This window comes from Thunnus maccoyii, chromosome 14, assembly GCF_910596095.1.
Source record: "Thunnus maccoyii chromosome 14, fThuMac1.1, whole genome shotgun sequence".
In the NCBI taxonomy this organism is placed as follows: domain Eukaryota; kingdom Metazoa; phylum Chordata; class Actinopteri; order Scombriformes; family Scombridae; genus Thunnus; species Thunnus maccoyii.
The window spans coordinates 24,933,738-24,950,656 of record NC_056546.1 but is presented as its reverse complement, the minus strand read 5'-3'; the positions used below and the strand labels follow the sequence as shown (position 1 = coordinate 24,950,656).

Here is a 16,919-nt window from a genome sequence, read left to right as displayed (position 1 = left end):
TGAGAGCATCTTTGGCTTGTGTTTGTGCGTCCGCCATGTGTGCATGAGCAGACAGCGAAAATGCATTTTAACTAACATGACGATGAATGTGAGTGAAAGAAAAAGTCTGTTTTTTTTTTCTTCTCTATTCTTGCCGTACTGTGTTTATTTCTTCTGACAGCGTGATGGAGATTGAGATGTCTTACGGAGCCACCGCAGGGGAGGAATTCAAATGATAGCAGGCTTGACTGCTGCTGTGTGTTCGGGTGCGTGCCCAGACCTTGTGCACACATGCACATTCACATACATCCGCATGTGCACACGTCACCCAAGATACGAGACAGTGTGTCTTCCGTGCATCACAAATCACACCCGGGTTTGACAGGCCATGAAACGCCTGAGCACATTTAATATGCAGCTTGTATTTTTTTTTTTTTTCTTTCAAGGCCACACAACTCACCCCCCCCTCCCTCTAGACCTAGATTATGCGTCTGACTGAAAGCCATGTGAAATGTCAGACCCCATCTCTCTTTCTCTGTCTGCCATGAAGACCCAGTCTTAACAGGAATACTGCAGGGTGTCCACGAAAGGTAAGTCGTGGACGTCTAAGCCGGTCTCTTTCCAAAAAAACGTAATTATTTTGTATGCTGCAGTGCCAAATGAGCTGCAGAGGTGATTATATAGATAATGAGTATAAGGCTATGATGGCTTTAATTACCGGGGGCGTCTTCAAACCAATAAATGCCTTTTTTTTTTTTTTTTTTTCCTCAGAAAGTGTTGTACGGAGAGTCAGTTAAGCAGAGGATGCTTCACCATGTGTTTGTAAAACTGCAGGTCGCGGTAGGTTGGGCCCGCTGGTTGGCGAAGGGAGAAATTGGCCCAGGACGGCATCTGTTTCATTAAAAAGTAATCTGGTTTTAGTAACACAGATGTGTGTTTATGATACAATTAACTATGTTTTAATTTCCTGTTGTAATAAATAGGTTTGTAAATATGAGTATGAGCAGAGAGACAAAGTGAAAATGTGCCTGATAAAAATCTGTGTGCTCTGAGAAGACAATGTGTGTTTTTTTTTTTCACCCCTGTGGGCACCCAGGAGTAATCAGATCTGGAGTAACAAGCAGGATTTCATACATACAGTCTGATCTGATTTCACTCAGGGTTTCATATAATGATGTAGGAGCTGCAGAGAACTGTACATATGATGGAGGGCATGATTTTTGAGTCTCTTTGTAGGCCTATCTCTTGACACTTATGGAAAAATGCTTTTGTCTGTCATTGGTAGAGAGGAGGGGGCTTTCTTCAAGTGTATGCATGACACGTAAACGGATTATGTTTTTCTTTAATGCGGACACATGTATGCTTTGTCTTAAGAATCGCAAATCATCTTCAATTTCTTCCAGAGCATGTTATCCTGTCTCTGCGCCTTTGCCTCCCTCTCTCTCTTTTTACTCCTCGCATGTTTAGTGGTTCTCCTCCCTAATAACAAAAGCCCGCTCCTCCAGCCTTGGCAGACAAGACTTGTGATAGAAGGCTGTGATCGTCATGCTAATGCTGTCCTTGACTTAAATAACATGCCGGAGACTCGCAGGGCGGGAGAGCGAGGCAGAGCTGCAGAGTGAACGGAGAGGGGGAGAGAGGGAGAGGGGGATTTGGATGGATAGTTCGAGGCTTACGGGGAGAAAGGAACGGAGAGGGTGAGGTGGAGAGATCAAAGAGGAAGAGAAGACAGAAAGAGGTGGGCAAAACTTCTTATTAGATATCATTGCTGGGTTTCTTGGAAACTACATCTCTAATGGGGTGTGTGTGTGTGTCCAAGAAATGTCTCCATGTGTGTTGGGATGTGTGTGTGTTTGACTCAATGTCTATGACAACTGCAGCAGTGGAAAGTAACTAAGTTCATATTCAAGTGCTGCACTTTAGTCACAGATTTTACACATCAATGTACTCATCTTGGAGAGAACTCAGGCTGTTGTATAATGTCTGTGTCTGTGCTCTTGAGGAGTATGTTTCAAGTATGAAACAACCCTGATGGCATCATCTGGGTTGTTTCAGATTGGGTTTGGGGAACTAAAGGGGAGCTCTACAAATTTTGTCCATCAAACTCTGTTAGGCCTTGGGGGAGCTACTGAAAATGTGAAAAAAAAGGTCTTCAGATCTTATTAACGGAGCAATAATTTCTAAAATGACCACCAGCACACTTATTAGAGGGTCCAAATTTAGTGATTAAGATCATAATGAGTCATTAAAAAAATGACTTACTTAGTATTTGTAGAGAGAGGTTGAGGCTTTTTGAACAGGAGTCAACTGGAGCATCTAGCGGCAGTCAGTGACATTGCACTTTAAGGTAGTTGCGCATTGGCTTCAGCCTCAAGACGTGGTAGTTGCAGCTTGGCTGAAGACTACAAGGCTATGTTAGCTGCTACTAGCATATAGGGCTGGGCGATATGGATAACATCAAATGTTACGATATTTTTGACCAAATACCTCGATATTAATATTGTGACAATATTATTGGGATGACTATCGGTACTTTCACAAAATACACAATGAGATTTTTGATAAATAAAAAGTGGGTAAAGAGAAATAATCGAACAGCTAGAACAGTCTGGTAAGTTCAGAAAATGACATCACTTTACTGTAATGCAGCCTTTAAAACCGGGAAAAGACAACACTTACACCACATCACAATACACTTCCACCACTCTATAAATTTAGATGTTAGCGATAGTGATGATGATACTGACATATATGTTTATGAAGCATGTTGCTCTGTCACCATACATTATTCACTTGTAAGAAACAGTCTGCCTTTCTTAACAAAGACCTGTACTGTAGTTGTTTGCCTCACGGGCAAAGGCGGGGATGTATGCTAATGCAGTGCACAAGGGCTCCAGACATGGAAAAACGAAAACAGCCCTATTGGTTTATTTGGATGTCATAGCTGTGTTTTGCCTCAGTATATTTCTCCCTCTGCAGAGGTTGCCTTCCAGCCAATCACTATCTCTCAGCTTCCCCCCAAGAAGTCCTCTGAAGACTTACATCGCCTCTCTAAGCACATGAAAGTAATGAACAAAAACCCCAACCTATTTCACCAAGCTCAACCCCATTCTGCTACTTCACAGTGGCTTACTGTCAACACAGCCACACCTGAATTTCTGTCTATGATGTGACAATCCGAGGTAGATTCTCATTCTGGAAAAAAGACTTTGACGTCTCGGTGAGTGACACGTCTGAATATTCCCTTTAACTTGTTTTCTCATCGCAGCCATTGGCCCCTGCTGCGCTGCCGAATTTCTTTATGCTCCAAATCCTTTGTGAGTATTGTGATGCATGCCAAAGACTTAGTCAGGTAAGTGTGAATATTACTGCACTAACTCAAAGCTGTTTGTTGGCTTCGGAGGGAGCCAATAGCTACCAGTCTGTGTTGTTCTATGTGTTTGACAGTCCTCCCCCTATCTCCCCTCCCTCCCCCACAGCCCCTCTTTGTTATTTATAGCTTCCTCCAGTGGTGATGCAACACCGTACAACTGGAAGGGAGCAAAGAAAAAAAAAAATCATGTGATGGTTTTAATGCAACAATCCAGTGGATTATGAGGGGCCTAAGAGGCTGCTACTGCAGTCTGTAACATCAAGGCTTGAACGCGACAGCCAGGCAGGCAGGCAGGGCTGAAGCCGGCCAGCTCCCTCCCTCCCTCACTCCCCCACCCCACCCCCCCTTACTCCCTCCTTCGGTGGAGAGAGAGCAGGACAGCTGGGGATGGCATGGTGGGCAAAGGACCAGGGAGCAGGGAGGAGAATGGAGAGGATGGAGAGGGTGGAGTGAGCCAGGAGATTACGCTACAGTATCTGTTTGTTATGGATGTGTTAAATCCTACACAGCTCCCAGTAAGCAGTGTCCACCCCCTCTATAGCCTCAACTAAATAATCAAATTGAATCATTTGACAAAATTAGTAAAGGTGACTTTAGTTATCTGGTGTTAGCAACATGGGTGGCATTATGTTCCATAATTTAAAAGATACAGATGATGGGTATTTTATAAGCTGATTCCTGTATTGTTAGATCAAACCTAATAAATAGATAAAGATTTCAGTATTTCCACCCTAGAATTCTATTTTTGACAATGTGGTGAAGAAATATGGAGCTCCAAAAGACATACTAAGCATCAAAATGTATTTATTTTACTCTATTTATCTTGCGCTGTAGTTCATTTTACTTTTTAACTCCTTAGTTTTAACTTTTCTTTTTTTCCCATTTTCTCAACCACATTACCAATTTTACTTGTGCTTATATAACAATGAGATGGGCATGTTCATGTGTGTCCAGGGCAAGGATTCGTCTAAGGTGTTAGTGTGTAACATCAAGATGTCACCTCACTGCAGCTAGCTTTCATCATACAGCGATAGCAGACAGTGTAGGTAATGATAATCATCCATATACTAGGTTACATACTGTTGTAGCATCATTTTTAACTAGCATTAAAGCTTTTACTACCTTTTGTTGGTTTTGGGGCTCCATTTTGAAACATTAAACCAGCACCCTGGTTGCCTAAGGGTTAAGGTGCCGACCATGAACTACAACATCCCCAGTTCACATCTGGCTGGGGACTTTTGTTGCATGCCATTCCCCATCTCTCTCTCCTCTTATTTCCTGTTATCTCTGTACTGTTGCTTCCAATAAAGCAATAAGATGCCAAAAAAAAGTATCATATAAAAAATGGTTTATGGTCTTAATTTTCTGTGAGTGGTGGGAGATGCGTTAAAGAGGGAACTTGTGACCTCAGTATTTCTAAACTCCCTGCCACAGCCGTGGTAGGAAGCAGTTTTTTTTTTTTCATTTTAGACTATATTCCCTCACTACGAATTCATAGCAGCAACTGTATGCTCCAGAAAGTCAATCTGTCATCAGTTTCATTTGTTTTCACTAAATGAGCTCTGGGAATCTCAGATTGCAATCTTGGCTCTCTCTCTCTCTTTTTTTTTTTGGCAATATTCATACTCACAAATGTGCACTTCACCCCTACAGGCTCTAAGCATGTGGCCTAACGTGCAAATGTGTTCAGAGAGATCCCCTGGGTTTTCCTCTCAGCTTGATACAAATCAAATCCTCGCTGAAATAAACGCTGTGAATCTGAAGGAGACATGGGAACACTGCTGCCATTCACCCACAATATGAAAACACAGTGATGTTGATGCCTGATGCAACATAGGTGGTAGTGGCTTCAATTGTCAAGAACACAAACAGGTTGAAACGTTTGATGGCCAGTCTCTTTTCTGCTCTCTATACAGGAATGCCATCTAGTGGTTAAAACATGCTACTAAGGGTGCTGACGGACACTACACTCTTATTTTCTGTGGTCACTCACATGCTTCATCTGCAGAAGTGAGTTTTAATAGAGCATGAGCTGTCTTCCTACTTGTGGTTGAGAGGCTTTTTCTACAACTCATCATAAAACAGATGAAGGATAATCTGTACTCCTACAATTGGCAGACAATGAAAAACAGATTATGCAAATTGTTCAGGTCAAGACATGAGTCAAGTTGATACTTCCACATGTATAGAAGTATAATTACACCACTATCCTGCTAGGTACAAAACATCATCTTGGCCAAGTGTAGCAGAAACACTGGGGCATTGATCCAGCAGCCTCTCTAAATTGTGTCCTGCTTACACCCAATAGATTTTTATGAAGTAAAAGATTAGCCAGCTGAAGTAATTAAGTGTTCAGATAGAGGTGAAAAATGGGGGACCCTGCTGAACTCCAGCCCCCAGCCTAATGCAAATGTATGCAAGGATACACTCTTCCTGTGACACATTATCGTGTGGCAAGTCCATGGGGTAAGTTCATAAATGTTTGTCCTACCGAAACATATCAAGTCTCACTGCAGCTATTTAACCAGCGCTCATTGCAGAGATTATGCCAGTACATTGTTTTGTCTGCGAGGCCTGATGAATATGCATTTTTTCCCTCTTGACTTTATGCCCGAGTGCTTCCTCACCCTCGCACAAAAACAGACGTGCACACAGTCACGCACATGGACACATTTGTGCTCAACACAAATACACACATATAATGCTGTTTACATACTGATAAGTTTGCTAAGTACTTTTTATAGTTTACATGACAGAATTGTAAAGCATTCAGTAATCCACCTCTACAAGCACTTTACAAGGGATAGATTTTTCATCATGTTAGACATGTATTGCTATGAATTACACCAAAATCATTATGGCTGATTTACTAATGAATTTGCTCTTTGACAGGTTTTTTATGGTTATGCAAGATTTTTCTCCATGATGAAAACACTAATTATAATTGCAAAATTGAATACTCTAAATCTAACTTTAGCATCTATCTGCAAGACTGCACAGCACAGTAGGTTAAAATTACTAAAAAGCATCAATAAGAGGATAAAGAAACATGTCAATAATCAACAATAATGTAGATAATACAAAAATGATGAACCATAGTAAAAGGACATACATAGGGTAGAAGAAAAGAGGGCAAATTACAGTACTATACCCTTAAATGCATACTTTGGGCTTTTAGAGGCCCAGGACCATATTCCCTCAAGTCCCCAACTCCTGAAACTTGTTGACTTGTTGTCAAAATTTAAAATTTGTTGAAAATAATAGTTTTGTTTTTCTGTTTTTGTCTAAAATGTCCAGGGTCCAGCAGGTAATAGCAGCTATGTTGTATTTTCCTGTTTGGCCTGACTTTGTGTCATTGAAACTTATTAGCATAGAGACACAGATGAGAAAGTCTGATTATGTGAGTGTACAGTGACAGTTATGTGATGGTGCAGAGCTTGTGTGAGGTACTTTTTATTGATATTTGAAAGTTCTGTTAACAGCAACTCTGAAAATGAAGATGTGTCTGAAGTAGCTGATGATGAAGATTATATTTTCGGGCAAGTTAAGTGATGAATCAGATAATTTAAATGCAAAATTGGAGCATGAGTTTGACAGTACTAGCTCAGTGGACTATGTTGTGCTGTGTTGCAATGATCACAAGACAGTGACTGTGGTTTGCCATTACTGTGACTGACTAATTTAAGTTTGGTAAGTTCGTCATTGAGCAGTTCCAGTAGACTACTATAGGCTATGTGTTACACATGTACAGTATGTTAAAACCCAAGCAGGTAGCTCAAAAAGTGAAGCCAATGCAGAGGTGCCTTAAACCTGCATTCTTTCTAATGGCCAGCAGGGGGCGACTCCACTGGTTGCAAAAAGAAGCCCGACTGTATGGAAGTCTATGAGAAAATGACCCTACTTCTCACTTGATTTATGACCTCAGTAAATACTTTCTTAATGAGTTTATGGTCTCAATCGCTAGTTTCAAGTCTTCTCCAATACAGCATGATGTTCATTTCATGAATTATGGTCCCATTTAAAGTAAAATAAAGCAGCCTATGCTTTAGGGCGTGGCTACCTTGTGATTGACAAGTTGCTACCACAGCAACAACATTGATTAAGTAACGTAACCATGAGGTAACCCCAGATTCTCGGAGTATAGGCGTTGCTGCTGCTATTTCACAGTGTGTTTTCAGTTCATGAAAGTTAATTGTAACATTTTGGTCACCTAAAAAAGTCTTGTTCAGCATTTGGTTGTACTAAAAGACCCTCTATTTTTGTTTTAGTTCGTTTTTGTGAAAATTAGCATCAGCTTTGAGACAGTTAACCATAGACTGTTAATGCACTGTGCTAACCAATCTAGCAGCTAGCATTAGTGTCAGCCCCATTCTCTCATCCAAATATGGTCACTTTTGGCTCCAAAAAAATCAAAGATGGAGACAACAAATCCAAGATGGCGACGGTCAAATCGCTAAACTCAAGGCTTCAAAACGGCAGTCCACAAACCAATGGGTGACATCACAGTAACTTTTTTTTTTTTTTTTTTTTTTTTACAGTCCATGGTTAAATACAATAGGCTTTTGAAAATAACAGTCTTGCATCAAGAAAAACAAAAAGAAAAGGCAAAAACATGTTTTAGTTCACAAGCAATGCAGTTTTAATTTGTGGCTCAATCTGTTACTTCCACCCCTGCAACAACAGATTTTTTTTGGCAAGCTGTTAACACAACTCACTTTTTAAGTTGCTATGACAATCTGTTAGCAAACAGCTCTCTGTTTACACAGAACAGATACGGAACAACATTAGCATTAATTTGGAGTTGCATCTGTGTCCACTTGAATGTCAGTCAAACATGCATTTTGCTTGCCACCAACTCTTATGGGAAAAATTAGTCTCTTTATCTGCTAGCTAGTCATAAACTTTGTCTGAGAGCAGTGGGACTGAAGTACATATTAAACCTGTGGGCCAGAAAAAGAAAATGATGACCTGAAAGAGCTGAGGGAAACTGCAGAGTTAGGTGATAATTCTTTGTGGGTTCACCACTTTCACATATAAGTAGTCATGTGTTCCATTGTTACTGTAAAATATTCATTATATCCACTTTAAGTTACAGGTCTCTAAAGAGCCGAGGAATGTTGGAACGTTTGGCAAAACACTCATGTATTTAAAGGCTAAATCTAAAGTTTAATCAGTCTAATCTGATTCACTGTGTAAATACTAAGCTAAAAGTGTGTATATTAAGATTTTGCTTTAAACTGTCGACAGATGTGCTGCCCTCAGCTCCTCCAGCTGTTCCAGAGGTGAGACAAAAACGCATTTCTCTCACAGGTCTTAGTCCTCTCTGTGGGAATATAACAATCAACCTCATATACAGCAATCAAGACTGTTTCTGTTTGTTTTCTTTTGCCAGTGTTTGATTACGTAATCCTCCAGATATTACTGTAGGTGTACCCACAGAAAGCTTGTCACGCTAAATGAAATTGGAAGAGTTTCAAGGCGAGCATAGTTGCCTTGTAACTCTGTATGTGTGTGTGTGTGTGTGTGTGTGCTGTTTGTGTTCACAGGGTTTGCGTATTTCTCCTTCAGGCCAAAGGGGCCAAAAGGTTCCCCTTTTTTCTACATTTTAACAAGGTCTTGGGAAAACAGATGTCACTGTTGCTTTTGTCAGACACATCTCTCTTTGTGTGAACACATATTTCCAAGGAGACAAGATGAGAGTAAAGGTGACTGTGGGACAAACCTTTGGGAGTGCTGGAGGAACTTGTGGTAAAACTACAACTTCAAGACACTGCTTACTACAACAAATCCTGCCAGGATAACTGTGATGTACGACGTGCTTCATATGTTGATACTGTTTTAAAGCTATACGCTGAGGGAATGGAGGAGAAATGTAAAACTATGCATTTATTTGATATACAGTAAATTATAGGTATCAATCAAGGGAGAAACTATTTTGTGTGCTTGAAAGTGCTTCACACTTTCTAACCTGGAGGCTGATTAGTACAACACAGCTTTTAATTAAAGGTCACTTAAAGTTACTACAAGGAACTTTTAACTGGCTATGAAACAGTCTCATGATGCCTCTATATGACCTACATAAGCAAATGAGACCATTTATTCTAAATGCCTGCCGAAATCAGCCAAAATGATTAACGGCACACAGACCAGAAGAGCCTATGTTTGCATTACATGTAGCATTGTAGCATAAGGGAGGACAAAGACATTAATAGGATGAGGGGAGGACATTTCTCTTCATTTGATAATGTTAAAAGTAAAGTTAGACTTGTTGTTGGCTTCCCCACTCATTTTAAAAAAGACGAGACAAAAAGAAAGAGAGAGCGCGAGCTAGCTGAGAGCATGAGCGACAGAGAGAGCAGTGGTGGTTGAACGAGCTAGAGAGGGAATGAAGAGAGCGAGAGGCGGTGTATTGAGGACAAAGGAGAGAATCTGAGAAATAAAACGTCGTTTCTCATTGTTTCACAGCGATTATGTTGCTGGGTTTGGTAAACGCAGCCTTACATGTAACCTAGTTGTAAACAAAGTTTACTTTGTTTCACCATCATCATATTACAATGAATAATCTTACAGAGCCACAAATAGATACATTACCTCATTACCATGCATTCTGCAATGATGTGTTTAAAAAAGAAAAATAGTATTTAAAATAAGTTGTCTTTCTTTCACTCTCTTCCAAAACAAATGCGCTCACTAGACAAAATCTTTGCAACATCAAAATCTTTTTTAGGTGAATGTAGGCGTACAAATAGCTAACATTAGCAAGCTAATAAGCTAAGAACACACAACGTGTGAATAAAACAATTTAGGAGTTACTGTGAGTCACATTTCTCCTCCTCTAGAGCGCCTGTCAGCTGATCACAGAGACCACACTGATATCAACATGCCATTAATCCCTGTAAGCACTATGCAAAATACAGGGGGTCTCTGAGGGTCCCCTTAACTGACAGCTTGGACCCTCTGAAAATCTCAAAATGAAATTTTAGGGGGGCCTCAACAACAGGCCACAGTAAGGTTTATTTTTATGTAGCTGTCAAAATCATTTTGATCATTTTTATAATAACACAATAAAAACATTGCAGTCAAAGCATTTACAGCATTTGAATGCAGTTTACAAAATAAGTTCTTTATTTATCTCTAAGAGTCCTAAAACAGTCTATTACAGAACAAACAAACAAATAGACCATATATGTATAGCTACTTGGATCTAGTGGATGATATATGCCCATTCTGTTTTGGAGGTACTGCTAATAGCACCTGGACCCCTGATTAGGATAAAGACAGACCACCTCTGATGAGGATGCATCTTGACCATGGATGTATTATGCACCACTCAACACTCCAGATGGTAGTGACGTGCTGGGTGACATACCACGAGTTCGGTTTTACTTGATTTTGCCTTGTTTTTTTTCAATACGGCAGCTGGGTCACAAAGTTTCTCATATTACAGCTAAACAGTACACTAAAATATGTTTCTGCAAACATCTGAGGAGGAAAATAGGCAATGCAGTTACAGAATCTTGATTCATAATGGATCAGGACTGCTTAGATCTGAGTTTCGCAAGCTGGGTGTGTTGCCCTGGACAGACTCATTTGCATAAAGTTCAGGTTGAATCGTGATTATGCAAATTCTGTCAACTTGCCGAGCCGTATTCATCATGCACCGTGTGGCCAAATCCACTGCTCTCCATAGAAGATGAATAGGATCCGTCGATTTCACATATGGATCCAGTTTAGACAGCCAGCACACTGACCCCATATTGTAAAAGTAACAGTACTCTCTACAAAGTAATGTGTTACAATAATATAGTACTACCCAACACTGCTCATCAGTGTTTTAACACATTAGTCTGTAGCTTCCTGGAATGTAATTCATTCTCTCACTGGTACCTTAAAAAACACAAATGTCCAAAATATAGTCCACAATAGTCCAACAAAAAAACAAAAAACAAACAGTTGACAGCAGGCTCTGTGGTTTATCCAGAGTAACGTGGACATTGTTTTTGATGTGATGTGATAAACACCACAACTGAAATTCTATTCGCTTTCATTGATTTGGCAGATGTTTCAGAGACAGACCTGTACAAGTAAAACTAAACTGATTGGCACTGATACCACTAGAAGTACAGTCAGTGAGAAATATGTTTTTTTGTAATTTGGGTGAACTGAACCTTCAAGTGCCTTGCTCTAGCACACCTCAACAAGCATTAGTTATTTATTCACTCTACCCACACTTATCTCCCCAGTTGTACAGGTGAGGTCTAATGACAATCCAGCTCTCTAACCTTCTATGATTTTGGTATAAAAATCTGAAATGTGATGTTAAAGACTTTGAGGATTCAACATGTGCATATTCCTAGCATAAAATCAATATCACATGCTGCTAAAAGTGGTTCCATATGGTTCAACACATCACTCTTGCTCATTTAAACACATCACTTCAATAAACTCCTCGCACACCTCAATATTCAACAAACCCTCTCTTGCTGCTTTGCTAAGTCAGATATTTTCACAGGAGCTTCCCCACCGAGACACAACCCGGAAATACACTTTTAAAGCATTATACTGGAACTGTCATCTCTGCTAACTTTTGACACCTCACAGTGTTTTTTTGTCTTTCTGGGGCACATCTGCCAGCATTCACCATTCCCCTAAGGGCTGACAACTGTCCACACGCTTGACCTTCCAGCACTGTCATGCTTCTGCTCTCTAACAATACAGTCCAGACTGCATAGGTCAGCCAGCCCGGGATACACACAGGTACCCAATTATGGGTCACAGCCCTCTTCTTCTCTTTACTGTATATGTGTCTAGGAATATGTTATTTTCTGTTGTACAATGTGCTTTTGTGTATTAGTATTTAAATGTGGAATAACATTTTTACATTTTCTAACCTAATTGCTTGGTGAGCAATTAGTGAGCAAGGTGTCTTCAGTGAGTTGAATGCAAGAAATGTCTGACCTTCCTCTTTTTCAGAAGGACCTCACTCTGAGGTGTTGCTATCTTGCATTCTGCAAACAGCTTACAACAATCAGAAAAAATCATACATAGACTAAATGCACAAGATAAAATGCATTTTGTCACAAGGTTTGCTTTTAAACAATGTTTGTTTCACCCCTGTATGCTGTAGGGAGCAAGATATTTATTGAATAAAAGCAAAAAATATATTTTGCTTGCACGTCAGCAAAAAATACAATGAGAATAAAATTGAAATGGTCTTTTTCCATAAAAACTTTACTGTGCAGTTATTTTTGAAATCTTTTAATATATTTAGGCTCTCCAAATCTGAATAGTGAAAACATTGTGGCTCCATGTGGGTGCATTCATCTGTTCTCTGGAAACATAGGAACAAATGTGCGCCAGCTCTCATGCATGTATTTCAAGATTTGGCCAGATTTTAGAGGTGTAGACAGGTTTGGGCTGAGAATCAGCTCCGGTTAGCAGCATTTATGTCAGCTTTGGGCCAGTGTTGGCAGACAGAATTGGATCTGTGTACTCGAGGCAGTTCTAGGTCGTATTTCATCACAGGTCTAGCATACTGTAGGTCCAGCAATCAAGCCATTGTTGGTCCAAGCCATATTGGCTCCCTGGTTTATGGTTTACTGCTGCATCATGTGTCACTTACATCATCCCCTTGGACAGCTTTCAATACTTGGATTGAATTGACCAGTTTGTGAACTGACCCAGCCCCAGTAGATATCTCACATGTAATAAAAGTAATTGTTTTTTTTTTTTTACAACTGATACTCTGCATTTAAGTTACAGAAATAAAACCGTTGTTCTCACAAAACTAAATGTTTTTGAAGACATATCCCCAATCCTCAAAGACCTTTATCCCATGCCTACACAAAAAAGAAAAAAAACTAATTTCTTGTACAGAAAAGTATAATTTTATAGCATTTCATAATCTTTTTTATTCCATTACTCAAAGATGTTTGTAAAAATGAGCCATCTCCTACTGGCACTGTAGGAACAAATAGTTTAATTCTCAATCAAATACCCAACAAAAAGGACAAAAACAACTTAAGAAACACCATCTTCTTAATTTACATTTCTGTTGCAACTGAGCTCTGTAAAGGCTCAGTTGACCCAAAAGCTTGACTCATAGACAAGGCAGATGGATTAAAAAAAAGTTTTCTTGTTCAACGTGGCAACAAAACATCTACAATGAGTAAGCAGTCAAAATAGGCAACAAAGCCTGAAGGGGCTAAAACTAGCAGGGCTCAGTAGACTACCTGGCAAAGAGAAGGTGGAAATGGGAGGGTATAAATACTAGGATAGGATAACTAGGATAACTGAGGCATGAGAAGGATGTGCGCAGATGGGTGTGGGGATCAGGTGACAGGAACTGTCAAGAAATGCTGAAAGCAACTACAGACTGGATTGGGACTGACAGGATCGGGAATGACAGGCAGGTTAGTGACCAGCAGGCAGAACAGACAGGAAAAAATACACAGAAATGAATTAATGAAAATGAATAGTGAAATGTTATTATTCATAGCATTGTAGGCTCCAATAACTGGAGGAGAGAATCAAATAATGCATTAAACTCTCTCAGAGGATGCTGCCAATGATAGTCACAACCCAATCTGTGATGTCATAGCAGGTGCTCCCATCTGCTGTAAAAGGAAAAACACCTACTGTGACATAATTAATTCTGGAAGTGGCATATAGTGCAAAATGCTTGAATGTTTTAACTCAAAAAGTTCATCATCCATGTCATTCATGCACATTTCCAGGTTTATATTTCTATTCTGGGACTCTACTGGAGTATCTTTGCATGATTTACAGTTCAAAAAACTAATTTAACTTATTTAACTTATACTGACCCTTTATGCAGCCCCTCAGTTCAGCCTCTGTCTGAAACTTGCAGTTTTAGCTCCACTTAGTTCTGACTGGCCAGTTCTTGAAAGCTGACCCTTGGCAGACATCCGCCCAGCTGCAGAGGCTACACCAACAAACCATGCAATAAACAATAGTAGTAGGATTTCACTACTTTTTCTCATTCTTTAGTTAAAATGTCAACTTCTCAAATACATCCGTACATGTGGGAGCCAAAATCCGATCTGAAATATGCAAGTGGACAACACAAACAAACAAAACTTAAGCAACAACCTTAGCAACAAAGGCTACAGAACAGATGGCTGTTTATGGGCATGGTAGAAACAAACGTTGCAAAGTGTTCAGATCAGGTTGAAACCCTGACTTTTAACTTGCAGGGAGCATTTCTACACATGCTAACCTCATCATAACACTATATAAATAACAGGAAATGGTAAAAAGCATAATATGTCCCCTTTAAATGTGTCTCTGTGGAGCAAAAAGGCAAAATATACTGGCTCTCTCTCCTACTGACAAATGAATTACAATAGAGAAAAAGAGCAACATTGTGTCTGTATGAGAAGAGACAAAACTGAACAGTCATAACACTGTCAGATGACTTCACATTGCAATGTCAAGCTCATCCCTGCCAAGTGCTTCCTCACTGTAAATGATTCAGCTGTTCCCAGTGGCAAGGAGCTGTACAGTGTTTCCACATTAGGAGCTAATCCTTTTGAAGATGAAATACCTTCTGAATGTATCTCTCAGTTGGCTACTGTACAATGCCAACAAGGATCAAATAGACGGCCTTGTTCTTGAGTAATAAGTCATTGAGGGGATATGCCAGAATATGTATGATCACATTAATTGCCTGGCTGCTGAAGTAAACGTATTTTCCTATTATCTCAACATGCCAGAACGATGAGCAGTCAACAAATCTAATAGTGGTTCCCCTCCGCCTGGCCAGAGACGCCTCTCTATCACTACTCAGCAGTCTCTGAGCACCGCCAGCATAATAGCAATCTCATTCCCTTCCACCCCGGACTCAGCTGGCACCCAGCAGGCTTTCCATCATCACCAGGACACAGCACAAGATGATATTCAAATGGAGTGGCCAATTAAGATGGAACAGAGTGTGTACAAACAGTATTGATCTAGAACAAGTGTGCAGGAGTGCCACTGCATTTGTAATATGAAAACAAGGCTGAGGATCTCACATTCCTCTAAGGCAGCAGTTCCCAACCGGGGGGTCGGGGCCCCCCAAGAAGTCACGTAATAAATCTCAGAGTTGCAAGATGATGAATAGATTAGGAGAGAGGAAAGAAAACAGTTTAAATTATATTTATTTTCCTCTAGTTTTTGCTTTTTCCCTTTGATTTACTGGATTATTTGATGTTTTCAGGCCTCTAAAATTTAAATAAATAAAACAGGGAAAGCAAAATACATTTTGGTTGACTTGCTCATAACCTAACATAACATATGCATCAGTTGTGGCTGGGTTGCAAACACGCATTGCTTCATTTTAAAGGAATAGTTAGATATTTAGTGTAATATGCATGTTTGCTTTCTTGCTGAGAGTGAGATGAGGAGATCAGAACCTCAATGTGATATTCGTCCTTTAAATATCAATCTATAGTTAGCACATTGCTAACTTAGCTTAGCATAATATAGACTGGGTGCAGGGGGGGAAACAGCTAGAAACAGCAGGAATTCACTGCACCGTGTGAAGAAATAGCCTAATCAATGGAATGGAGGCACTTTTTCTGCTTTGACAAGTCAAAATGTCTGCCACGAGGAGGATCTATTACTGAGCTTTACGTGATGGTAGGCAGCTTTTTTTTAACCTTAGTTTGGAAAGAGCCAGACCAGCTGTTTCCCCCTGCTTCCAGTCTTTATGCTAAGCTCAGTTAACTGTCTCCTGGCTGTAGCCTCATATTCAACAGACATGAAAGTGGTGTTGATCTTCTCATCAAACTCTTTGCAAGAGAGCAAGTATTTTCACATTGAATATTACTTTAAAGGGTTACAAGCCACAAACGCTGGGAAGCACTGCTCTGAGTCAGTTGGTTTCCTCTGTCATTCCAGTAAAATGAGCTAAACCTGTGGGATGCCAGGCATTATCGGGGATGTGGTAGGTGCCGTGCAGACTGCTGACAGTGGAGACATTGCCTCCATACTTGGTCACCATGTATTACAACTGAGGCCTGAGGGCCTGGTTATAAATAATAGTAATAGTAATAATAATGAAGCTCATATTTAATCTGTGTGTAACAAGGGGAAATTCAGTATATGATTAAGACAGAGACTGGTAGCTAACAACCTCCTCCTCTGAAGTATTTTCGTGTTTTTTTTTTGTTTTTTTTTACAGACAATGCTGAGATGACAGGAAATGAGGGAGAGAAAGATGCATTAAAGGTCCCCAGCCGGATTGGAACTGCATGTGGATATTGCAGATCTTGGTCAGCATCTTAAACCCTAACACATTTTTACTTATATTTTCCCATGTTTTGAGATACCTCTTAAACATCTGTCTTCACCCCTATTTACATCATCATGTTTTCTTGTTAAAATAGTTTCCATAGGGACTATTTCTTTGTAGTTTCAAGATTGTTTCAATGAAAATGCTAACAAGAAGGTTTGTAGATTTTGAAAAACACTTAAAACCAATCTATCTATCTATCTCCATGGCAAGTATGAAAGTTTATTTGTGACCTTGGAAATAGCAGTTTTACAAAGCACCTTATTTCAT

General features: G+C 39.9%; 1 long non-coding RNA gene across 1 annotated transcript; it reads left to right on the top strand.

The window, feature by feature from the left end:
* Positions 1–8,599: 8,599 nt before the first annotated feature.
* On the top strand, positions 8,600–9,144 carry LOC121911896. Its single transcript, XR_006099972.1, has 3 exons — positions 8,600–8,634; positions 8,899–8,937; positions 9,038–9,144. It is a non-coding gene; the product is annotated as an uncharacterized LOC121911896 (long non-coding RNA).
* The last annotated feature ends 7,775 nt before the right edge of the window (positions 9,145–16,919 follow it).